General features: G+C 42.5%; 1 long non-coding RNA gene across 1 annotated transcript in view; it reads right to left on the reverse strand.

Annotated features, from left to right (window-relative positions):
- Positions 1–26,562, reverse strand: part of LOC145521385 (uncharacterized) — a 67,910-nt gene extending 41,348 nt beyond the window's left edge. Inside the window, exons 1-2 of the long non-coding RNA XR_014065361.1 lie at positions 26,386–26,562; positions 6,176–6,289 (exon numbers count right to left, since the gene is read on the reverse strand). This is a non-coding gene — a long non-coding RNA (uncharacterized LOC145521385). The remainder of the gene's footprint in view (positions 1–6,175; positions 6,290–26,385) is intronic.
- Between the last annotated feature and the right edge of the window lie 187 nt (positions 26,563–26,749).

The raw sequence follows: 26,749 nt of genomic DNA on the forward strand, positions 1-26,749 counted from the left end.
TCGTAGTCTCTGTTTTCTGGGAGTTTTATTCAACTTTATCTTCTTATCCTTCGATTTAGCTTTTCATTTCTGCCATCAAGCTTTTACTTTTTCCAAGAAATCATTTTTTCTTAGAATTTTTCTTTTGCATAACATCCTGTTATTTAATAGATACAGTTCTTTGTAAACTCAAAGATTTCAAAGTTGTCTTTTTCTAACATATTCTTTACATGCTCCAAGTTGTTTTGCTTTTCTTTTTGTCACAGTGATTTTTGTTTTTCACATTTAATGCTTTCCTCAAAGCCTGGAGATCCTTTTCTGCCTGTTTATGTTTGAGAGTGGTGTGCTAAATAGCATACTGGAATACTAGTTATATATGTTAGGAAAATATTTTTCCCAAGTTCATGATTTGTCTTTTCACTTTCTTTATGCTATAATTCCATGAACAGACTTTTTAAATTTTAATATAGTATATTTCAGTGTTTTTCCTTTGGGTTTTTGCTTTTTCATTTCATGTTTAATAAATCCCTCTTGATCATAAAGATATTTTCCTCTAATTTTTTTTTTAAAAATCTCATACTAATAGTTGTCCTTTTCACTTTTAAAATCTTTAATTCACCTAAACTTAATAGTGAAAGATAGACATACAATTGCATTTTATCCCATATGGATAAACAACTGCTCCAGCACCATTTTTTGAAAAGCCCATTCTTTCCTCACTGATAACAGGCAAAAATGTCACAAGTCAAGTTTGTGATTGTGTCCATTCAGGGGCTGTCTATTCTCTTTCATTGTTCTAATTGCCAATTTCTTTGTCAATACTATATTGTTCGATAATAAGACTTGATAGGATAGGCTTTCCTATCTTATTCCTTATCTAGAATAGAATTATGAAAATGAAAGGGAAAAACCCACTCCTAACGTTAAGGAAATGATGAATTTGACTTCCATCCTCATTCATTGATTCATCAAAAAGTATTAAACTATGTTTTAGACAATCTCTAGAAATTGAAACATAAATGAGACACAATTCCTACCCTAATGGAATGAGTAACCTAGGTGGAAAGATTGATAAAGAATTACACTTCAATTCTGTTACAAGTAAGAATAAAGTATGCATAAGATACTGCATGCACAAAGAAGAAGAAAGTAATTATGCTCAGTAATAGTGAAGAAGGCCTTGACAGGTTTGACCAATAAAAGGTTGAATCAACTTGGTCTTAAAAGATAAGTTGACATTCAATAGAAGAGAGGAGAAGGAATTACGGGCAGAGGCAACTCCACAGAGGCATGAAAGTACATGATCTGTTTCAAAATAAAGGGTCAGGGAAAGGAGGAGATCAGGTTAGAAAGGAGGTTAAGGCCAAATGGAGAAAGACCTTGTCTGCCTTACTGAGATGCTTTAACTTTACCTTGTAGACAGAGGTAGACTCAGAGGATTTGAAATAGGAAGGTAATATGACTTTTACTGTGCATTTGGCAGCATAAAAGCCAGAGCTTAGTGTAGGGTCAGGCAGGTTCTATGTATGGAAAGTCCAGTTCAGTTGCGTTGTCCATGGGAGAGATACTGATGTCTGAACTCAGGCAGGAGTGCAGAAAATGGATATCAGATAAGGACTGATCAGGAGACATCCAGAGGAGAAAGAATAGGACATAGTGAAAGTGGTTGTGGATGTAAATGGAAGGGTGGAGTAGATGATGGCGATGTTTTGAACTTGGGTAACTAAGTGGAGGGGGACATCACGTGCTAATCTTTGGAAACAGAATTTGCTATGCTGGAGAAATGTGGCAGGAGGAGAGGGATAATCCATGACTTTAAATTTGATCGTGTCAAGTTTAAGGGCCTGCAGGACATCTCAGTGGAAGGATAGGGAGGCAGCTGGAGCTTAAGAGTTATCCCCCATCAAAACTCTAAACATGCTTGGTGTTTTTCTCCTTCCCAAGATAATCTGGATCACCTTTTTTCCATACCCCACAGTTGTTAAATGCAGATTTTCCAAATGAATATAGAGGTTCAGAGGAGTCATCTATGCATTTTCAGCCTTAAGACATACATAGAATAATAACTTACTCCACTTTTCATGGGGAGAATGGTTGCTCAGTGACTCCCTAGGGACTTAGTAAGAATAAACTTGAAGAGGTCCCGCCATGGGAAAGAGTCTCCCTGATGGGGACATCCAATTGCTCAACTCTTACCAAATCTCTGCCACCGTGCCAGGAAAAGAGGCGTCACTTAATCCTGCACCTTGCACCTTACATGCTGCAAAGGTTCTACCATCATCCTTTCGAGAAGGCGTCACCAACCCCAAGACCATGGACCTATACCAGTCCATGGCCTGTTAGGAGCCAGGCGGCACAGCGGGAGGTGAGCGGTGGGCAAGTGAAGCTTCATCTGTATTTACAACTGCTCCCCATCGCTTGCATTGCTGCCTGAGCTCAACCGCCTATCAGATCAGCAGTGGCATTAGATTCTCATAGGAACACAACACACCTCAGGTGTTCACTGTCTCCCACCACCTCCCAGATAGGACCATCTAGTTGTAGAAAAACAAGCTCAAAGCCCTCACTGATTCTGCATTATGGTGAGTTGTAAAATTATTTCATTATGTATCACAACATAATATTAATAGAAATAAAGTGCACAATAAATTTAATGTGCTTGAATCATCCTGAGACTGTCCCCCCAAAAACCTGGTCCCTCATGCCAAAAAAGTTTGGGAATCAACCCACAGTATTTTAGGAGCCCAGAATTAATCATGGAGAGAATGATATTGCCATGACAAAGAGCGCTTGAGGTGCAGTAAGTTGAAGGCTTTTGTGTATTTAAATCATAGGCTATTGATAAGCATGTCTATTTGTCTATCTTGTGATTAGAGTGTGAAAATTATATTTCCAGAGTAAAGTAGAATAATTAAAAGTAAAATAGGCTGATTTCTAGCTACTTATAAATGCTTAAATATATAGTTTCCTTCATTTCATGAAATACCAATGGTACTTTTTTAATGATTGCCATTAATATTAAAATTTAAAAGTGCACTGACATCCTACAGAAATTAATTAGACAGCCATTGCCCTTGCCTGAGACACAGACTTCAGATGTAATGTGTGAATTTACCATCCACCACTTCAGACATGACACTGATCAATGCTGTGCCATGCATACAACAAATTTTAAGTTATAATGTGTGGGGTGGTTACTACAAATTCAGGTCAAATCTCACTGCGGCAAACACTGAGGGTATGTATGTCATCTTATGGTGTGGGAGTGTAAAATACTCATGTTGTTTGGCATAAGCAACCCATCGTTGAATATTATAAATCCTTTTCCTATGCCATATTTACACTGGGATATATTGGTTCATATGTAATTTGACTTACAACTCCAAGAGAGACAAAACCAGAAAACACAAAGATGTATTTGTAGGCTGAACACACTTCTATCCATCACATTCTATTTTAGGCTTATTCCTAATCAAATCACCAAAAGGAGAAAATGTTATGCAAAGAGATCAGGACACCTACTCTTTAAAAATGTTGATTGATGCTTCCTCCTAAAACAAGCCTCTTTCTCTAAGTTTGACTGCTAAGAAGTGCATGAGTGCTCTGATATTAGACAACAGTGAGTCATATTGAAACTTTGCCCTTGTTTTTTGAATTTGATGAGCAGTTGATCAGGAGCAGTAGGCGTTTTAAGAAATTCTTCCCAAGCAATTCCCAGCAAATTTAGTGCTGGGCTCTACCCTCTTGCAGCAGCTTCTCTCACATCTCCAAAATAGCACCTCCTACCTGGCGTTGCAATGGATGTGTTAATGCACATATGTGGATATGTCAATGTCCATCCTGGAGTGTGTGCAGCATCGTGGCAGACCTGGGACTCCTGCATCAGTGCTTCCTCAGTGTCAAGGTCGCACCCCGCTCCTCAATGAACATCTCAGATGTGCTCAATGCTGGTCCACCCACACTGACTCACCTGCTATTCAACCAGACTGTTACAGGTTGAACTGTCGCCCTTCAAAACACTTGCTGGAGTCCTAACCTCCAGGACGTTAGAATGTGACCCTACTTGGAAATAAGTTTATTGCTAATGCAATTAGTTAGTGGGTGGGACTAAGTCACACTGGAGAAGCAGGATGGGGCCCTAATCCAAAGTGACTGGTGTTCTTATAAAAAGGAGAAATTTGGGCACAGACACACTGGCAGGGAGAATGCCATGGGAACACAAAGGCAGAGATCAGTGATGTGCCAATAAGTCAAGAATGCCAAAGATGGCCAGCCAAACACCAGAAAGCTAGGAGACAGGCATGGAACTTATTCTCCCTATGTCCTCAGAAGAAATTACCCCTGCTGAACTTGGTCTCAGACTTCTCTCTTCCAGAACTGAGACGATGAATTTCTGTTATTTAAGCTATCCAGTTTGTGGTTCTTTGTTATGGCGGCGCTCACAAATTAACACATATCCTATATCACAGAAAAGAAATGGGGGAATGACAAGGTTATTATTATCAGCTCATAAGAACAGAAGCGACAGCTTTCTAACAGAGCAAAATTAATCATTTTTAGATTATTCACTTTATAGCCTTCTGATTTTTAAACTTGTAATTGCCATATGTGGTAATAGAAAGTGGAGTGAGAAAAGGTCTGATGGAAATGTGTTCTAAAATGAGTGATGTATATTACACTGATGGATGGTTGATGGATATGTTTGAGAGAATGAGGCCCTGTTATAGTAAAACAGGCTCAGAGCTATACATAATCTAAACATATTGGTACCAAGGGCCCAATACATAAAGCTTCTGCTTTGGTATTAAACTGATGCATGTGTAATAAAGATACTAAAGACAAATGTGCACAAATAATCATAGCCCAGTTTTCTATTAATAAAGAGAAGATGCATGGCCTTGCATATTTTGCTCCCACATGACTACGATCACAATTGAATATGAAATATCAATACTACCAGAAAGTGAAACTGATAATAGAATACTCTCTACTCTGGAGGCTCAGGGAAGAAGGATGGAAAGAGCACCCATTTTAGAGTCAGAAAGATTTGGGTCTCACCCCAGCTCTGTTACCTCCTAGTTCCATGACCCTAAGCAAGTCATTTAACCTTGTAGGATTCTGTTTCATAACCTGGAGAATGGGGGTAATATCAGCTTCCCAGAGAACTGACCTGAGGATCACGTGAGATTATATCTGTACAGTAACCAGCACAGTGCCTGGTAATATGCTCAGTGATCGTGTTCAATGACTAGTAGCTGTAAATTTCCTATCTGTCCTTGCTATTACTGGATGTGACAGCTCTGCAGTCTGACACAAATCATTTTGGCAGTCCCAGACCAGGAGGTCCATTTATTGGAGGGTAAATGGTAATGACCATGGTGAGGTCTGGCAGAATCACTGAAGTTGCTACTAACCTTTCCCATTTTTTGTCCTTCTTTTCTATTCTCTTTTCTATTTATTTATTTGTTTGGCTGCATGGGTCTTAGTTGTGGCACACAGGATTCTTGATCTTTGTCGAGGCATGTGGGATCTAGCTCCCTGACCAGGGATCAAACCCAGGCCCCCTGCATTGGAAGCATGGAGTCTAGCCACTGGACCACCAGGGAAGTCCCATCCTCCTTCTTTTCTCAGCCACAGAGAGTACCCAGATTGGAATCTGAAGCCCTGGAGATCACTGGCATAGTGTGTGTGCACTTGGATTGGAATGATCTCTACCTAAAGATAATCCAGATGAATCCCCAGCCCCCCAAAATATCTTCTTCTAAAGGACAAATTAAAAATAAAATAGCCTCTGTATTGAAGAAAAGGTGATTAGGAGATAACAGTAAAGAAAATTGAGACTGCATAGCAGGCTCTCCTTAACTTCAAGGCACTCTTTCTTTATCTCACTTGAATATAGGCGATGCTTTCAACTTGATTCCAATCAGTGTAGCCTTTGTGTATAGCCTCTGAAGGAGGTGGGCAGAGAGACCGTGAAATAGGAAGCAGGGAAAAGGCCTCTGGGAGCAAAGTGTATTTTTTGACCATCTCCAGTGCATTCCTGGGCAGCCTTTTACTGCAGGGAAAATCATTCTGCTGCACTTTGATTTCCCGTCAGCAGGCTGGAAATTATCCTAGGTAGTTTGGGGGTTAAAATAACAATTTTATGGAGAAGGAACCAGCCAACCAACTCATGTGATGTCAAAGCACTGCTTACCGATAGGCTGTGTAGTGAAGCTTCTGTTACAAGTGCCTCTTGTCCTCACCAACCCTGGAGGTTTAGCCACGTTGGTATTTGAACTCTGTAAGTTCGGCATTGCCATATGTTTTCCTGAAAAGAGGTTAATATTTTCTGATTTAAATTTAGTGAATTACTCCAGGTAATATTCATCTGTCCCTTTCTGCTGACCCTCTCTACCTCCATGTTCCCTGTTGTAATTGCCCATTAATTAGCCTTGAGTTTGCCAATAGGAAAACCCATCCACAGGGCTATGAATTTGAGGGGATTAGGACAAATTAGCCTGGTGACGTGCAGTGACAGGCTCAGGTTGTGTGGCAAGCCTGGAATGCACAATTTGGTGGGTGGACAAACATCCTTTAGCAAAAGGGCTACAGCAAAACTGTTGGTGAGCAATGTCCATTTGTCTTGAACAGAGAGATACAAAATGAAATCTGAGCAGCTTCTTCTCTAATAGATAAAACATATTAATAATTTTGATAGCTTTTACATTTCATGAAAAACAATTAGTTTAAGAGCTAGATGGGACCTTACGCTAATATGACTCTTTGCTGTTGCTATTCAGTCGCTCACTTGTGTCTGACTCTTTGTGATCCCATGGACTGCAGCACACCAGGCCTCCCTGTCCTTCACTATCTCACAGAGTTTGCTCAAACTCATGTCCATTGAGTCAATGATGCCATCCAACCATCTCATCCTTTGTCATTCCCTTCTCCTCCTGCCCTCAATATTTCCCAGCATCAAGGTCTTTTCCAATGAGTCAGCTCTTCACATTAGGTGGCTGAAGGATTGGAGCTTTAGCATCAGTTCTTCCAATGAATATTCAGAGTTGATTTCCCTTGACTGGTTTGATCTCCTTGCAATCCAAGGAACTCTCAAGAATCTTCTCCAGCCCCACAGTTCGAAAGCATCAATTCTTTGGCACTTAGCCTTCTTTATGGTCCAACTTTCATATCCGTATACGACTACTGGAAAAATCATAGCTTTGACTATATCTAACCCAAGTCCCTCGTTTTACAGATGTATCAACTGAAATCCACACTGGGAAAGTTACCATGTATGATATCACACAGAACTAAAACCCAATTCTCCTCTTTCCTAACTTAGGAAATTGATCCAGGTTATCCATGTAGGGCATAGATAATTGGAAGCGTGCCTAGATTCTAACTTTGCTTGCAAATAATTTCCAACCACTTGCCCAGGGAGAGAGAAGGTCCGGACCTAATGGAGCAGTTCAGGGCTCTGCCTCAGCCTCTTCCTTACTTTGCCTGGAACAAGGCACTTGCTCAGTACCAAAGAGCTTCAGAGTTCTTGCCTCCCCTAAACAGGGACTTCAGGTTCAGGCTCTGACTTCACCTGCTGGAACCTGAGCTGCCCGTCATTCCCAGCACCTAGCATACCTTGAAGGGGGACTTTTTTGACTCCTATAAAACTGGCTGGTGGTTGCTTTTCTAGCTGATTAGTAAGGGATAATCGAAATGGGCAAAGAAAAAAGAGATTGAAAGGACAGAGATTCAGCTGCAGCAAAGGAAGTGCCCCTCTGGTAAGCAACTGTCTTAGTTCAGGCTGCTGTTGAGAGCACCGTCATCTGGGGGCTTCAACAGCAGGCATTTATTTCTCACAGTTGTGCAGCCTGGAAGTTTAAGATCAGGGTGTCAGCTTGGTTGCAGTCTGAGTGAGGGCCCTCTTGGTCCACAGATGACCATCTTCTCGTATCCTCAAGTGGTGGAGAGAACGGAATTTCTGGTGTCATCCTTCTCTTATAAGGATGCTAATCCCATCATGGGAATTCCACCCTCATGACCTCATCTAAACCTGCTCTGCTGTGCTAACTCACTTCAGTTGTGTCCGACTCTTTGCAATCCTATGCACTGTAGCTCTTCTGTCCAAGGGATTCTCCAGGCAAGAATATCGGAATGGGTTGCCGTGCTCTGTTCCACGGGATTTTCCTGACCCAGGAATCGAACCCACATCTCTTTGTGTCTCCCAAATTGGCAAGTGGGTTTTTTACCACTTGGGAAGCCCTTCATCTAAACCTAATCACCTCCAAAACTGCCCACCTCCAGACATCCTCCCATTGGAGATTATGGTTTCACCACATGAAATTTGGGGGAACACAAACAGGCATAGCAACAATTTACAGGCAGCACTGTGAAACTTCCTTCCCTGAAGACTTTCAAAAAGAGTTTATTGCTAGCATTTATTTGTCTTGATTATGAAAGTAAAATTCTACCTGGAGTTGGAGGATGGAACAGATGACACCCTTGGGGACTTCCTTGATGGTCCAGTGGTTGAGAATCCACCTTCCAATGCAGGGGACGTGGGTTCGAACCCTGGTCAGGGAACTAAAATCCCACATTCTCAGGGACAACTAGACCCATGCTCGCCACAACTACTGAGCCCACCTGTCAAAACCAAGATCTCATGTACTGCAACTGAGACCCAGCACAGCCAAAAATAAATAAATACGTATTTAAAAGACGGGCTTCCCTGGTGGTCCAGTGGTTAAGAATCCACCTAGGAATACAGGGGACACCAGCTTGATCCCTGGTCTGGGGAGATTCCGAATGCCAAGGGGCAGTTAAACCTATGGGCCACAACTACTGAAGCCCTTGCTCTAGAGACCATGCTCTGTAAAAAGAGAAGCCACTGCAATGAGAAGCCTGTGTACCCCAACTAGAGAAAGTCCACGCACAGCAACGAAGATTCAGTACAGCCAAAAATAAATAGATTAATTAATTTATAAGTATATATTTATAATTACATATAAATTAATATTTATATATGTTATATTTATCAAATATTTATTTAATATTATATATACATATATATATATATAAGAAAACAGATAACACCCTTAAGTTCTTGCCAAACTTGAGACTGAATTTCTCTCATGTTAAAGAGTAAGATGGCTGTGGGGGGCAGGAGGGCAGTGTCCCCTTGGGGCCACCAGCAGCTGTGGAGGAAGGCCCCAGGTTAGGACATCGGGGCTGGTGGAGAACTTCGCCAGCTCTCCCTGTCATCTCTCCCTGTCTGAAAATTCTGGCTGCTGATTTCAGGTTTCTCGGGGGGGGGGGGGGACACAGTTTTTCAGTAAGTTTACTTGGAGCACACAATCAGTAACATACAGGGACATCCTTAGCGCCCCTCTGTCCTCTACTCCTGTGGCAGTCAGTTGGTAACCATGTTACTGGACCTCTGCTCATTTCACTCTGCAGTGTAGAATCACTTATTTACATGTCTGTCTCCTAGGAGACGGGAAAGCCTTTGAGGATAGAAATCATACGATAATAGTTCATGGATCGCAACCTTTACTTACTACCTGCTGTCCTTTGTGTGATTTCACTTCTGGAAAAAGAAATTCAATTCAAATATTTTCAGGATATGAATGGAATTTTTTATTATACTCTTACACCGTCTGACTTTAAATATTTCTTAGAATGCAATGCTGCAGTCCATGGGATCACAAAGAGTCTGACTCAACAACAGAATGCAACCCTCCTATCCCCCTGCCCAAAATTTCATGAAATTTTTTTCCATGGAGGGAGGGTGGATTGTGGCACTTATTGCTGGAAGAAGTAGTCACCAGAATGTTAGGGAAACAGGAACCCTCTTATATGTCTATTCTATGCTCACATCTTTGCAAGCCAACGTTCTGCTTACCATGGAGGCCACGTCGCAGCATGAAAACCATTCTGGCCAGCTGTCTTTCTCCCTGTGCATGGCCCTGTACTTGTGTAACCCTGACAGTGACCACTTTTCTTACATTTTACACCCAGGGCAGGTACCTCACCTGCCCACCCTAGTCTTAGTCCTGACCTGTGTTCATTTACAGTTCATATTAAGCCATCTATCCTTTTCTCAAACTGCCTCTCAGTATCATCCCATCATCTGCAGCAGTGGTTCTCCAAATGTGGTCCCAGACCCGCAGAGCAGCATTACCTGGGAATTGTTGGAAATTCAGTTTCTCACAGCTCAGCTTAGACCTGCTAGAAACTCTGGGGGTGGAGACCAGCCCTCTGTGTTCCCCTCCAGGAGATTCTGATGTAAGCTGAAGTTTGAGAAGGGGAGAGGTGGGTGTTGACTGCTTGTTTGAACAGTTAGTCCAGTTTCTGTAAATGAATCTCCTGCAGTTCCTGCCTCCCACTGCCTCAAGCCTCCCACAGACTGTAGTCTGCAAACAGCTGGAAGCCGTGCCTCCCTGCCCAGGCCTGGTTCAGGTTCCTGGAATATGATGGCACCGCCACCAGCATCAGAGCCCCAAGCTTCCACATGTCTGGGAGGGAGGTCCAGATATATAAAGAACAATGAGGAGAAAGCACACATACACACACAAAGAAGTTTAGCCTTGAAAAGGAGATTGAAGTTGGACATGATGATTTCAGATATCTTAAGGACCATGATGTAGAAGACTTAACAATTATTTTTTATTTATACGTTAGTGAGTGCAGTTGCTCAGTCGTGTCCGACTCTTTGTGACCCTATGGACTGTAGCCTACCAGGCTTCTCTGTCCGTGGGATTTTCCAAGCGAGAGTACCAGAGTGGGTTGCCATTTCCTTCTCCAGGGGATCTTCCCGATCCAGGGATCGAACCCAGGTCTCCCGCATTGCAGGTAGACACTTTACCCTCTGAGCCATACATTAGGAACAGGAACAATAAGTAGAAGTTACAGGGACCAGGTTTGTGCTGAGTAATAAAGAAGAGCAGCCTGATATATAATCACAGGTTTACATGCAGAATGTGTGTAGCTGCCTGTAGCCATAATGGTTCACCATCATTGCTTGTGTTTGGGCAGAGGCCATAAGACTCTTACCACAGCTATAGTAGAGCTGCTTCATGATAAGACAAGGGTTGCCCTGTGTCACCTTCAGGTTTCTCCTGACATTCTGTAGCCTTAGCGCCTTACAGATAGTAGACACGAAGGAAGGAAAGGAGAGAGGGAAGAAAGAAATAACCCCCCCCAATCGTTTATGATTATTTTATTTGTTTATAATTTGATGTTATATTTGATGTTACAAGTGTAACATCTAGTTCACCTTCCTACTATAGGTCGTGTTGATATGGTGTTACTTTTTATAGTTAATATGCATCTGTGAGCTGATGTAGAATAAGACTGAGAGAAGCAAAGAGGTGATTCATTGATTTCTGCAGCATGTGTGATGTGCCCCCACGCACCAGGCACCGGCAAAATAGGTGGTGAGGAGGCAGAAAAGACTTAATATGTGGTTTCTACTCTGAGCTTTTCAGGTTGCTTTGAGACACAACCCAGTAGATGGATCCCCCAAAAAAGAGGCCCCAAATGGATGAGAACTTAGGGGAGTTCTGGGTTCAGAAAGGTTTGATGGTTAACCTCAAGTTTGTGTGCATGCTAAGTCGCTTCAGTCATGCTCGACTCTGTGACCCTGTGACTGTAACCGAGCAGGCTCCTCTGTCCATGGGATTCTCCAGGCAAGAATACTAGAGTGGGTTGCTGTGCCCTCCTCCAGGGGATCTTCCAACCCAGGGATCAAATCCACGACTCATGTCTCCTGCATTAGCAGTCTGGTTTTTTACCACTAGCGCCACCTGGAAAGTCAAGGCAGAATGTTAAATTCACCAACTAAACTAAATTGCTAATTCCTATCATGCTGCAGAAAGCATTGCTTTTAAACATTCATGTTTAAAAACAAAAAAAAAAAGAAGAAGGAAAAGTAGGTTTAAAAAGGAGGAGGAAGAGGAAGTTGTACAGTACTTTTTAAAATTCGTTGTTATTAAAGGAATCGTCCATATTTTTACCATTACAAGTTGAGGAAGTTAACTAGTGGTCGCCAAAAGCTGTAATTTGTCCTCAAGTTTCCTCCCCAGTTCCTGATGTTTGGGCCACTCCAGACTCTCAGGGAAAAGCACTTTAGGTGTTTAGAAAGTTTGGAAATCAAATGCCAATTCATCCACAGTGCCAAACACAAACTGTGTTTAAGGATGATCAGGGTGCCAATAATAATTGTGTGTGTGTGTTTTAATCTAACTGGTTAGGAATCTTTTAGCTTCATTTTTAAAAAGCATAAATTCCCGTCTTAAAAATTGCCTATATGTATATATATATGTATACATATATTTATTTCATGATATAGCAATGTCTATTTATGCAGAAAAGTCAAGGTGATGTGCTGATGAAGCTAATAATCTGGAAATGAATTTTCAGCACACTAAATGAAAATGTCCATTTCACATTCCACTCACAGCACTGTGTGCTGTGCTGTGGTTAGTCCCTCAGTTGTGTCTGACTCTTTGCGACCCCATGGACTGTAGCCCACCAGACCCCTCCATCCATGGGGATTCTCTAGGCATGAATACTGGAATGGGTTGCCATGCCTTTCTCCAGGGGATCTTTCCAACCCAGGGATCAAACCCAGGTCTCCTACATTGCAGGGGAATTCTTTACCAGCTGAGCTACCAGGGAAGCCCAATTTTTGCGATGCCCATGGACTGTACAGTCCTTGGGATTCTCCAGGCAATTCTACTGGAGTGGGTAGCCTATCCCTTCTCCAGCGGATCTTCCCAACCCAGGAATCAAACCGGGGTCTCCTGTGTTGCAGGTGGATTCTTTACCAGCTGAGCTACCAGGGAAGCCCACTCAGAGCACTGAGCAGCATCAAATAGACTTTAATCTCTGCTCATTTGGAAGCACATCCCAGTCCTTCCCTCCCCCCAATCCACCCTTCCGGGCATCAGTCCTCATTGTACAGTGTTGTGGTCCAGGAGATTAGCCTGCAACTGTCTGATGTCACCCTGTGACAGCCCTGAAATTGCACTTTTTGAATCACTCCGTGATAATTGTTGGTTGACTTCACACTTGCCCTTTTCCCACCAACGCCCGGTCAGAATTGGGTGGAGAGTGGCCGCCACGCTGGGTTGTTCCGGTTGTTGAGATAACATCGGACTGACTGACCATAGTTCTTCCGTGATGACTCAGCCGGTGCTTCCTCCCTCCTCCCATTTATGTGCTTCTCATTCCGTGAGTGCTCACGGGAGGCTTGGACCTCAGGCTGCATCACAGACAGGAGAGTAGCTCCCAGCCCAGTTCCCATGAGGCCGGTCCATGACGCCATCTTTGTATTCAAAGAACCGCCTATTTTGCTTACTTCCATATTACCTTGAAAGTCTTTCTTCTCTAACAATGTTATATGTTCTGAGTTTATTAAGAGGGAAAGAATCTAAACATTTATGATAGCCATTCTATCTCTGTTCAGATAATTTACCCAAATAGATTAATTTAAGCAATCCCCTTGTCCACAATTTCCACACGACAAATCATGCCGGGGTACCAGTACATTCAAAGCTGAAAGCGCGTTTTTCACAAAGCTGGTGTTAGTCTTCTCCACGTACACCCCCACTGTCTTTCTAGGCAACCAGCTGCGTGAACTGTGCTTCTCCGTCTTTCTCTCTGCTGCCCTCCTGCCAGCATCCCATCCCCGCATCCCTCCATTTTCTTTCCACTCAGAGGCCAGGTGCTTTTTGCCTGCCTTGCTAATCTCGCTTGTATTTATTCCCCTGTCCCTACACCCCTGCTATTATCCTAGCCAGGCCTGTGGTTTTTGGAGCTGAAAAGAACCACCTGGCCCAACGATTTGCTTTTTATAGAAGGAAAATGACCTAAAGAAATGAAGTTAATGGTCCAGAATGGTCCAGGCTTTCCAGTGAAGGCTTGGCCAGGACCACCCAACTGCCTCTCTCCAGAATTACACGCCATTGAACAGCCAGTTTCTCTCCATTTTCATCCATCCTGCACAGATTCCAGGTGGTTCTTTCTGAAGCATGTTGCTAGACGACTCCTCAGCTCACAAACCTTCAGTGCCTCCAAAATAGAATCTAAACTTCTGAACCTAGTGTTCAACACCTGACTTCATTCCCCATCCTCCTTTTTATGTACATTTTGCAACCAAGTCAACTGGCTTGTTGGCCCCCAGATACTTCTCATCCGTCCTATGTGTGCTTTTAATTCCATACCAATCAGCATGAAACAAAGGGAAAATATTAGTCACTTAGTCGTGTCTGACTCTTGCAACCCCATGGACTGCGCTCAGAAAGGCTCCTCTGTCCATGGAATTCTCTAAGCAAGAATACTGGAGTGGACTGCCATTTCTTCTCCAGGGGATCTTCCCAACCCCAGGGATCAAACCCAGGTCTCCTTCATTGCAGGCAGATTCTTTACTGTCTGAGCGACCAGGGAAGCCAAAATCTGGATCCCACCCATTCTTCAGGGCAAATGTTGAGTGTATAGTGCTTTCCAAAAGGCCTTCCCTGATTCCTTCCAGTTGACAGTCATCTCTCCACCACTGTAGTGACACAGCTTTTCATCCATAACCCCTTCTGTCATTACCTCGTATAACAATTAGGTGAATACATGCTGATATTTTCTGCTGGTCTCAAGCTTCCTGAGGACAAGACCCTAGCATATTGGACTTTTGTATTGCCCAAAACTCTGGCACAGAGCATTCCTTCACCTTCAAAAATAAACTAATGTGTTCATCTAGTTTCAAGTTATTAGCCAGTATGCTAGAATGCTATGATTCCTCCAAGCCAAATGTTACTTTTTATTCATCTTTTTTTTGTTACATATAGTTGAGGTAAATACCAGTTATATTATTTATTGTTCTGGTACACAGCTTAGCTGTTATGATAAACAGTGTCACCTACTTGAAAGCATTTTAAATTAATTATATACTACTGGATTCACTTGACACAAAAATGTAAAACAGCGAATAAATAAAAATTTTCTTCTAGATCAAGTTCCACTCCCCTTTCGACAGCCGCCCCCATCCAGCACCCCCACCCCATGCACACACAAAAGACAACAGTTCTCCTAGAAACTCATCAAACATTTACTGCCATCTTGTGGACAGAGACACCCCTAAATGAAATGGTCATTCACTTTCCCAAGCAGCCTCTGCTTCAGTGTTGCGTGATTAAACCAAAGGAATTAGCCTCTTCATTAATTAAAACATTTGCCCAGACAGTGGTTAGTCAAAGCCAGAGAAGCCTTCATTAATTGTTCTTTATCATTACAGAACCCTAAATGATTGTCAGAAATGTGCATACAAATTATCTTAATTTTTTCATTCCGAATATCCAAGAAGAAGGAGGTGGGGGCTGGGGAGAAGTCAGGAAAAGGTGACTGGGTGATTTATCTAGGTTTTGCTTCTTGAAGCAAAAAAACTGTAAAGTTGCATTAATTAATGCATTAGCATTAGCAATTTGCACCCCAAATACACAATTCACTATTGATGATTCAGTAGTCTCCTTGCCATATTTCTCCCAAACAAGTTGATATGGAAGCTGAACAAATGCATTTTTCTCCACATGACTATAAAATCAGTATTTCATAGAAGAGGCAACCGGTGGGCCACGTTATGGCCACTCAGGTACTGGAATTCAAATTAGTCCTTAAGGAATGGGCGTGAAATAGGGAGAATGAAATAAAACATTAAACAAGAGTCATTTCACTTTCAGTGAAAGAAGGGGACCCCATCACTACAAGCCTTTCATTCCTTTGATTTTTACTGATAAATCAGTGATGTCCTATTTCAACTGGCATAGGTGCTCAGAATATTTTCCTTTTATATTGAATATAGTCCTTATTCAGATATTGAGCCAGGCCATATCTGCAATATGTTCATGCTATTATTATGTTTCCAGGGTGCTTTATTGCCTTCTATTTGGCCTGTAATGAAACCCGTATGTGGCATTGAACTTGCCCTAAAGAAATGATTTCTTGTATGCACAAAAGTAGACCTGGAAGAGAACCAGGACAGTTCAGGCAAAGCTGGTTCATTGTGCCACACCTCTCTGTTGCCTCCCCTGCACAGGCTGTCTGAGATCAGAAGCATTCATGTTTGGTACTTCTTTCTTTCATTCTTGTCTACCTTTGTTAATCACTCTGTAAAAGCTGTTCAGATATTAGCTGTCAGACAAGGCCATGCTAGTAAACTGTTACAAAACCACCTGAGAAGTGAGATGCCAGGGATATAAAGATGATCAGGTGATCAGGAGTTTGCAGTTGCCAGGTGTAAGGCGCATCAGGAAGAAGTAAGTGGTGATGGTCCTAGTAAAGGAGAGGAAAACCATATAATAGAGGAACTTTGGGCAGGACTAATTGTGAAAGCCTTCCGTTAATCTTAGCTACCTTGGGCTTCCCAAGGGGCACTAGTTGTAAAGAACCCACCTGCCAATGCAGGAGCTGTAAGAGACTTGGATTCAATCCTTGGGTCAGGATGATCCTCTGGAGATGGGCACGGCAACCCGGTCCAGCATTCTTGCCTGGAGAATCCCTTGGACAGAGGAGCCTGACAGGCTATGGTCCATAGGGTCACAAAGAGTGGGACACGACTAAAGTGACTTAGCATGCACACTGATCACACCCTGGGCTAAGCAGTGAGAATGGACAAGAGGGGACAGATGCTCAGCTTCTAAAGAGGTAGAAATAACAGGAATTGGTGACAGAGTCTAGAATCTGAAGGCACAGTGTTGACAATGATTCCCTGATTTCCAACTTGGGTGACTACGTGAAGGCTTGGTGCCATTTTAATGAGTGAGGAAATAAAACTTTTGAGAAACAGATGCGAAGGTTGGGGTGAGGGGAATCAAGTGTCCAGAAGCCAGAGACAAGAAACTTTCAAGAAGGTTACCAAAGAAGAGACCTGAAAATATTCATGGAATTTTGTCATTAGACTATAAACCAGAAGTGAACGGATTTGAGATTTGAGGAATGAATAGAAACACAGATAAACCAGTAGTTCTGTACATTGGCTGCATATTAGAGTCACCTTAGGATCTGTCTATGCACTGCCAATGGCCAGGTTGCATCCTAGTCCAATTAAAGGTCCCAAGGTGACTACAATGTACAGCTAAGGAGAGACCAACAGTATAGACTCTTCTATGTAGAAGCTATCATAGAAAAGAAACCTGAGAAAAATTAAAGAGTACGGTGGGAGATTGTTTCTAAGATGAGAGAGAAACTAATTTGAGAATAACCTATTTTATTTGAGAATAAACTAATGGGGCGGGGACTTTGCAGGTGGTCCAGTGGTTAAAGAATCTGCCTGCCGATACAGGAGACTTGAATTCAATCGCTGGTCCGGAAGGATCCCACAAGCCTCAGAGCAGCTTAGCCTGTTCTCCATAACTACTGAGCCCATGTCCTAGAGCCCGGGAGCCGCGACTGCTGAGACCTCACACTGTAACTACTGAAGCCCGTGTGCCTAGACCTGTGCTCCACAACAGGAGAAGCCACTGCAATAAGTCTGAGCACAGCAGTGAACAGTAGCCCCCGCTCACAACTAGAGAAAGCCCAAGTGAAGCAACCAAGTCCCAGTGCAGTCAAAAAAATAAATAAAATTAAAAAAGAGACCTAATGGAACAACTACTAGTTGAGATGGAGAAAAAGAAACAGGAAAGGCGATTTCCCTCATAGTCCAGTGGCTAAGACTCCGTGTGCCCTGTGCAGGGGGTCTGGGTTCCATCCCTGCTCGGGAACTAGGTCCCACATGGCACAACAAAAGATCCTGTGTGCTGCAACTGGGACCCAGCACAGCCAAATAAATAAATGAATTGAAGTAAATCTTTAAAAGAAATTGAGAACAACAAGAGGGTATATAAGATTAGCTCTGAACAGAAGGAAACATACCTGGAAGTAAAGTTAGCAAGAAAAGATGGGTGTACATACAATTAAGGGGCTTCCTAGATGGTGCTAGTGGTAAAGAACCCACCTGCCAATGCAGGAGACACAACATACGTGAGTTCGATCCCTGGGTCGGGAGGATCCCCTGGAGAAGGGCATGGCAACCTGTTCCAGTATTCTTGCCTGGAGAATCCCAATGGACAGAGAAGCCTGGCAGGCTACAGTCCATAGGGTCGCACATAGTTGGACACGACTGAAGCGACTTAGCACATACAATTAAGTTTGTAGATAGAAGGGTGAGAATAATCTTCATTATCAACATGACAGTAATTAAATGCATCCTCAAACAGATCAGTATGAAATGTCTCCCGCTGTGAATAAACAAACTTGTTAAGAAAATATTTCAGGAGACTCATTGCAGCAAGGCGAGAATGGGGGAGGTGCAAGATAGATGTATGGAATCCCGGGGTTTGCTTGTCTGTATTTTCCGAACTCTCTCCCTGCCTCCGATGTTAAGCTCTTCTTGACGCAGTTCAGACGTTGCAGAGGTAGGTAGAGTTCCCTTTCTATATCCATTACCATTTTGTCTCCTTCAGCACCTTCATGAACATATATTGTCCTGAGCGTGTGACCCTATTTGGTGTCAGGAGAACACATTTAGGCCATTTTTGCCCCTTGTACCTTTGTGATCAGACAGAGAACAGTGGCATAGATGGAGGAGCTAAACATCCAACGTGTGATGATGTTGGGAGGCAATGAGCTCAATCAGTTTATTCTGTCTTGTCTTTATTCTGTGTGTGTGTGTGTGCACGCGCGTGCATGCACACAGTATTTGCAGAGCCCAGAACTGTATTTGTCTCTATGTTTTGTCCCATAACAATTTTGCCAACCAGGCCGATTGTAGTCCTTTTAAGGCATTACATTCTGACATGTTGGCTGGTAATATTGCCTAAAAATTTGTCTTCCTTCAAGCTGCCTCCACACTGTTCTCATAGCATTCTCCACTGTGAAAGATAGGATGCTGTCTTCTGTCCCTTTCCCTTTTCTAACCAGTCAAGCTGCTATGCAACTCACCACATGCAATGTCAGCCCAACAGGCATGACAGGTCTAGGACCTATGGATGAAAGGCCAACCTGGCTCCCTCATAAATTGTCTGATTCGCCAGACTTTCACGCTTAGAATCATCCCTTGATTGTTTCAATCCTATTGAACCTGAACTTGAGAGGTTCAGATCAGAGCAAAGTGGAGCCTCTAGTATTTGAATGTGTTGAAACTGAAGACTCTCACAGTCTACTTTAGGCTTCCGTTTCATGAAGAAAACAAAAACATCATACATAATAAACTTTTATGATCCCACTCGTGATCTGTTAACAAATTATCATCTTGTTTTCCTGATGGAATCATCAGAAACAACCTGGGCTTTTGGGGAAACGCTTTAAGGAACTATGCCCCTAGTAGAAACTACCTAGAAATATTTTCTTAGTAACCTTTCAGCCCCTTCTTTAAAAGTTGTGTCTTGCAGCAGATATGGACAGGAACTTCTGAGTCCTACAGATCCACTAAACCACTGACTCTATCACCCCTGCTCCAAACCAGGGTTTTGTTTGTTTCTCTCTTTGTTTGTGTTTTTTACATAAAAACTGACTCTTTTGACTGATCGTGTTTTCCTCTTCACATTTTATGCTGGAAAACATCTAGGACTGTGTGCATGTGTGTGCTCAGTCACTAAGTCATGGACAGGTTTTTTTTAGTACTAATCTCACACCTGGCACCCTCTGATTTTCATGTTCTATATTTTTCTCTTTATCTTATTTTTTGTTTGTTTTTATTTTATGATTATGCAACTAGGCCACTGCTTTAAGTCATTTTTTGGATAAAAGATATCCCTGATCAAAAATAAAGAACATAACCATATGTATATTTCCCCCTTTGAGTTCTGGCTTTGAAGAATCTGTTATCTATCCCAGAAATCAGCAAGTCAGACTCTTGCACCAAGCCAGCCAAGTCATCCAGGAGTGTGTTCCAGAATTATTGCAAAGGTCACCTTTAGGCGTGAATGGACAATGCATTTAAAATGGCCCATTCATTCTGCCCCTAGCACAGATGCTGTGGTGGGTAATTATTTTGGTGCTAATATATGTGCATATCTTTTCTAATGTGGATACCAGACTGAAAGCTTGGATTGAAACCAGTAAGCAACAGATGGCAATCACTCAGGGTCATGACTGTCCTGGGCTGGGTTTTCACCAGTGGCTCTCAGAATAAGCCCCAACCTGGCCAAGTGGTAACTCCCTCCATGTCTGTCTCCCCACCCAGAACTATCCCACTGGGCAAGTCTATGACTGTTCTCCTTAAATGAGGGAAAAAAAATTCCTGTGTGCAGCTGCCTAAGGGTCCCAAAGTGGAGATTATAGAAATATTTTCACCATCAGTGAACTTGAAATGTCCCATATTTTTATTTCTTAGTGTTAAGTGAAGTTTCTAAAGCTATCCTTTCTTTTTTCAATTTATTTTTGATTGGAGGATAATTGCTTTACCATTTTGTATTGGTTTTTGCTGCACAACGTGAAGCAGCCATAGGTATACATATGTCCCCTCCCTCTTGGACCTCCCTTCCACTTCCCTCATCCTACCCCTCTAGGTCATCACAGAGCACCAGGCTGAGCTCCCTGTGTTATATAGCAAATTCCCACGAGCTATCTATTTTATATATGGTAATGTACACGTTTCAATGCTACTTTCTCAATTCATTGCACCCTCTTCTTCTCCCGCTGTGTCCACAAGTCTATTCTTACATCTTCGTCTCTATTCCTGCCCTGCGAATACGTTCATTAGTACCATTTTTCTAGATTCGGTATATATGTAAAGCTATCCTTTCTTAAAATATCTGTCTCATAGTATCATTTGGGATTGGCATGAAGAATGGTTGGTAATGCAAAAACAGATTTGACCTGTGACAGTAATATTTAAATGACTCAATTTAATTTCACACTTTCTTGTTGAACACATATTCTTTTCAAATCTGTGTGCCCCAGGATGACAGCTCTGAAAGAGTCCACAATCCATGTAATCGTGCTATATTGTAGAACATAGTGATGAGGATTTTTTCGCATATTTCCCCTTACTGTTTTGAGCCATCAGTTCAGTTCAGTTCAGTCATTCAGTTGTGTCCGGCTCTTTGCGCGACCCCAGCAGGCCAGGGGTCCCTGTCCATCACTAAACTCAAACTCATATCCATTGAGTCGGGGATGCTATCCAACCATCTCATCCTCTGTCATCCCCTTCTCCTCCCGTCTTCAATCTTTCCCAACATCAGGGTCTTTTCCAATGAGTTTTGAGCCATATCCATGCAATGATAGGAACAAGCTGACTGCAGTTCAATTACACCCAACATTTCAGATGCCAAGTAACTTGCTTGGGACCATATGAGTGAGAGTAAGAATAATTGGGCTTCCCTGGCAGCTCAGCCATAAGGAATTCACCTGCCAGTGCAGAAGATGTGGGTTCAATCCCTGAGTCAGGAAGATCCCATAGGGAAGGGAATGGCAACCCACTCCAGTATTCTTGCCTGGGAAATCTCATGGACAGAGTAGTATGGTGGGCTATAATCCATGGGGTCCCAGAGTCGGACACAACTTAGTGACTAAACAACAACACAGTACGTATTTGTAAGTCTAAAGGGTTTGTTAACCATACTGTGCTTTGAAAATTAAAAAAAAGGGTGGGGGGCACTTATCGGCCCCTGTAACTGAAAACTCAAGATCTGATCTGGAAGCTGTTTCAAAACATTTTAGTCCTATAGTTCAAATAGTGTCATCAGAACCTCCTTCCTCGCTCAGGATTTCCAGCTTTGCCCACAAGAGCTGGCTTCAGACACAGACAGAATCTGTCCACTTAGCATCCCCAGAAGCTCTGGTCTTATTTGCTCACAATTGTAAAAGAAAAGAGATCTTCTCTTTCCCAACTGCTTCCATAAAAATCCTGAGGTTCATTCTGATTGGCTTGACTTGAGTCACAGGATGACTCCTATATTCATTTGCCAGGTCTGCCCTGTAACAAAGTATCACAGACTGCAGGGTTTAAAGGATAGAAATGTATCCTCTCACAGTTCTGGAGGCCAGAAGTCCAAAATCAAGGTATCCTTAGCTCCTTCGGAGAATGGTGAACAAAAATCTGTTCCATCCTCTCCCTCATCTTCCGGTAGCCTTGGCTTAGAAATGGTATTTTCCCTGTGTCCGCTCACTGTCTTCCCTCTATTGGTGCCTCGGTGTCCATGCACACTCAGTTGTGTCTGACTTTGCAACCCGGTGGCCCACCAGGCTCCTCTGTCCATGGAGTTCTCTAGACAAGAATACAGAGTGGGTTGCTATTTTCTACTGCAGGGAATCTTCCCAACCCAGGATTGAACCCACGTCTCCTATGTCTCTGCATTTGGCAGGCAGATTCTTTACCACTGAGCCACCTGGGAAGCCAGTCTGTGTCCGCATTTCCCCTTTATAGGACTCTAGTCACATTGGCGTAGGGCTTCCCCTAACAACCACATTTCAACCTGATTGCCTCTCTCTTGATAAGGTCACATTCTGAGGTACTAGGGGTTAGGACTTCAGCCTCTATTCTTAGGGGAAATGGTTTAACTCACAACAGTCCTTAAATCAAACACAGTGATATGACAAAAAGGATTGATTGTCCAGTTCTAGGTCACTTGAGCACCCCAGATCTGAGAGTGGCATTGCCTCCATAAATATAAGTGGCAAGAGAAAGGGCTGATTCTACAGGGTGGATGGATGGTGGGCAGGTGAAGATAATAGTCATGACACTGAGTATCATTAAATCAAAAAAGGCCAAAATCTTATGCATGAGCCTACATATGAACAGCTAAATATATTACCAAATAAGTATATATACAATGATATAATTCAAATGGAATCATAGCATTCAAATTTCTCTCCAGTACCCCATGGGTTATGAAAAATATTCATTTTAGAATCATTCTAATAAAGTGAAATTGCATTTGGTTGTTTAGATGTCTTATGGGGGAGAGTAAATCTAACTACAAGAAGATAATATTGATGCCACGGTCACATCCATTTCCAAAGGACAAAGATTCTACAGTTGGAGCCTAGGCAGGGACACAGTGTCAGTCTTGGTTGATGTCTGGCCATGGATGAAAGCAGGAAGGACTGTCTGCAGGGCAAAGATGTGGAATATATAACAGGTGTCTTCCCCCTTCCTCCTCTCATGTCATAGCAAACATTATGGATCAATCAAAACAGTTGTCCCCATGGAGCTTGGGAGGGCTCAAAATCAAGGTTGCATAGAGGGTGTGTGTCTATGTGACTGACACATTCAGGAGTTGTGCTATAAACACTTCTGTCCCCACACCTGGTAGCCTTGTACAAAACCTCCTCAGGTCAGGCTCTGAACAACCTGCACCACAATCGGAATTGGCTCAAGAAATTTGAGCCACTTGCCCTCCTGGCCTTAAAGCCTCCACTGGGTTTCTGAGATACCTGTGCCTACATGCATGCCAAGTTGCTTTAATCGTAGCCTGCCTGGCTCCTCTGTCCATGGGATTCTCCAGGCAAGAGTACTGGGCTGAGTTGCCATTCCCTTCTCCAGAGGATCTTCCCGACCCAAGGATCGAATCTGAGTCTCTTACGTCTCCGTCTCCTCCATTGGCAAGCAGGTTCTTTAGCACTAATGCCACCTGGGAAGCTTAGACAGTTTCCTGACTTGATCTACCTTCTCTGATCTGCCATCTTTGCTCTGGGTGCTTATTTCTATGCGTACAAATATGCATGTGCTCCAAATTCACTATTAAATACTAATGATTTAATATATAGTAAGTTCTTGGCTCAGCACAACTCTTGTATAAATTATAAACAGTCTTCTTTATGTTAGGCAATACTGCCACATACCCCTTGTTTCTGGAGGCTCAAGAATGCATTTTCTTTTCTGACAGTGCTTCAAGATACAGGCTGAACTTTTGCCAACTTTCTTGCTATTAGTTCATTTCTTTAACAGCATCGTGGGGAGAGTCTTTTCAGAATCCAGGGACTCCAGTCTCAACCCCTTCTGTTAACCAAAAACCCCTGAATAGCCCTCCATACGGTGCTGCCATGATGTTTGATAAATACCTTGCTGATTAATTTATACAGTTTTGTCTCTATTTTGAAAAGTTGATCACATTAGTCTGTCTTGCAACCAAACATTCATCATAAGCATCTTCTCATAGCTCTCTATCCCTGCTTCAAGTGGTCTAGTGAATTTCTGCCACAGCACACTTGGGGAAAATGAGACAAAGGAAAATACAGTCTAAAACAAAAGCAGACAAAAACAATTCTGAAGAGCAAGACAAGGGACAGAACTCTATTAGAGGTCCTAGTGAATAGATTTGTACCTTCTATCAGCACAGCTCTTGACTGTAAACTGCCTTCACTACCAGGATCAATAAAGGGCAAGACCTGAAGATGGCAATTATTCTAATTGGGAGTGACTAGAAAACAGGCAGGTAGCAAGATAAACAGACAGCATCTCAGGAGAAAAAGACATGTTTGTTAAAGAGGGCAAGATGTGGTACCCTTGCTGAGGTTTTTCCTATAATCCATTTTTTAAGAAATGCCAAATGCATTGGTCCGCCTCATTTGAGTTCTTAAGTAGAATGTTACAGCAGGCACTTCTGAGCAATATCAAAGGAATAAAAGACTCAGCACCTGCCTTCAAGAAGCGTATGGCTTATTAGCTCAGTCTACCACAGCACACAAGCACATGTATGCACACAGCACATGTGTGCACATACACATGCACACAAGCACACTCACAGAAAGCCATTTTCACTGTAAAACATGTCAAGAACTGAGACCATAAATACCAAGGTACTATCAAGGGGGGGCCTCCCCAGCAGCTCAGTGGTAAAGAATCCACCTGCAATGCAGGAGATGTGGGTTTGATCCCTGGGTCGGGAAGATCCCCTGGAGGAAGAAATGGCAACTCACTCCAGTATTCTTGCCTGGAAAATCCCATGGACAGAGGAGCCTGGTGGGCTACAGTCCATGGGGTTGCAAAGAGTCAGGCATGACTTAGCAAATAAATAAAAACAACTACTATCAAGAAGAGAGGGAGCAAAGTTAAATGGATGAGTCAGGGAAAGTCTCTTGTAGGTACCATATTTGGGATGAGGCTTCGGCCAGAGAGGATGAAGGCATCTCAAGATCCTATACTTTGTTCTTGGAGATGGAAGTTAAGCATCTCTGACACAGAAGCTGCCCAGTTTTCATTATATTACAGTTGTGAAAAATGTCTTACTAGAAATGTATAAGCACCTCATGTATGTATAACATCTCCATCAGTGTAACATGGACACCATCTTGGAACTAGTAACCAAACCAGGTAACCCAGGTGTGTGTGGGTACTAGTAGACTAACCAGTTGAGATTTTTGATTAATTACCCCACCGGGCTGCTGTGAGGTTCTGAACTTTCTAATAAACTTTGACCAGTAAAATTTTCCATGCAATTTTTTTATCATCTGAATTATATTTAAGGCTCAAATAATCATAAAGTCAAATAAAATTTAGCCAAATGCATGAATATTTAGAAAGACCGTTGGAACCTCCTGGCTCTGTAAATATCAAATTTATTTATTTTAATTCTATCCTAAATCACTAGCTCTAGTTATGGAAGAATCCTTTCCCCAGAAACTAGACGACAAAATAGTAACTAAATTTTGTGTTATTTTTGTTTCATGAAAGAGATGTAAGGAATCATAAATACCACATTCGTCCCCCAAATCGCATTTCAGTGCTTAAGGAGAAGGCTGACAGTTCTAGTTAAATGGATCAGATCTAAAGAATAAGATTCACCATAGAGCACCAGACTGTTCTAAAAAGAATGTACAAACAGCACAGTGAGGTTAAGCACTGTCTATTTTGGCACTGTGAATTCTGGGTGTTAGGTGTTCAGGCGGTATAAAAAGAGACCTGAACTAAAGCTGTGATAATGAAGAAGTCACTTCCACTCCAAATGCCAGCTGAGCTTCCATTGTGCACAGGCGGTGGCGTGGGCAAGGGTAGTGTGACCTGGATGGTCTCCGAGAGCTTTAGAGCTCTGATCATTTCCTAGCAGAGCTATTGATAGAAACTAGGACAGAGGAAAACTGCAGTTTGCAGGGTTGCATAACTGCTACCAGCAGGGGGCAGCACTGCTCAGATAATCACTATTTTTGCCCTTCGTCATTTAGCAGAATCTGTGGGGAAAAAGGGTTTATCCCTCTGCTCTTAGGAGCTCAGTAACATGTAAGTGGGCCAAAGCCAAGGAATGCCCTTGCCCGGAAAGATTACATGTTCCAGGCACCAAGATCTATCCAGCAGGTGTGCTGACAACCCACAGTTCCCATGGACATTGCACTGATGGTATTGCTCAGAGCTGACTTGCCTTTTTCCTTTGTCTTCTCTTTATTTCCTACTTGTTTCTTAATGGGGACTAATCATTTTATAAGGAATTTTAAAATTTAAGAAACATTGGGATCTCTTACCAGTCTTTCTCATCCCAAAGTAAAGTCCCCCATTTGAAGTGGAGTTTGAGATTGGGCCTCTTCAAGAAGGGCCACCTCATGCCATGAAGAGCAGAGATGAAGACGTTTCAGGGAAAGAAATGACTCCCTTTTCTTGAGAAAGAATGCGCACGCGCACGCACACACACACACACACACACACACACACACACGCATATACACCATTAACTGACCAGTGCTGCCCCCTGCAGCTAACAGGAAATGAGCCTGAAACAAGTGAATGTCTTGTTACGAGTCATGTTTTATTTTAATGATGTAAATGTTTATTTAAAAATTCAACTTGCTTATGGCATAATGCTAAATCACATCTTTTAATTAATTTTTA

The sequence above is a fragment of the Giraffa tippelskirchi genome, chromosome 9, assembly GCF_054371585.1.
Source record: "Giraffa tippelskirchi isolate mGirTip1 chromosome 9, T2T-mGirTip1v1.2.pri, whole genome shotgun sequence".
Classification (NCBI taxonomy): Eukaryota; Metazoa; Chordata; class Mammalia; order Artiodactyla; family Giraffidae; genus Giraffa; species Giraffa tippelskirchi.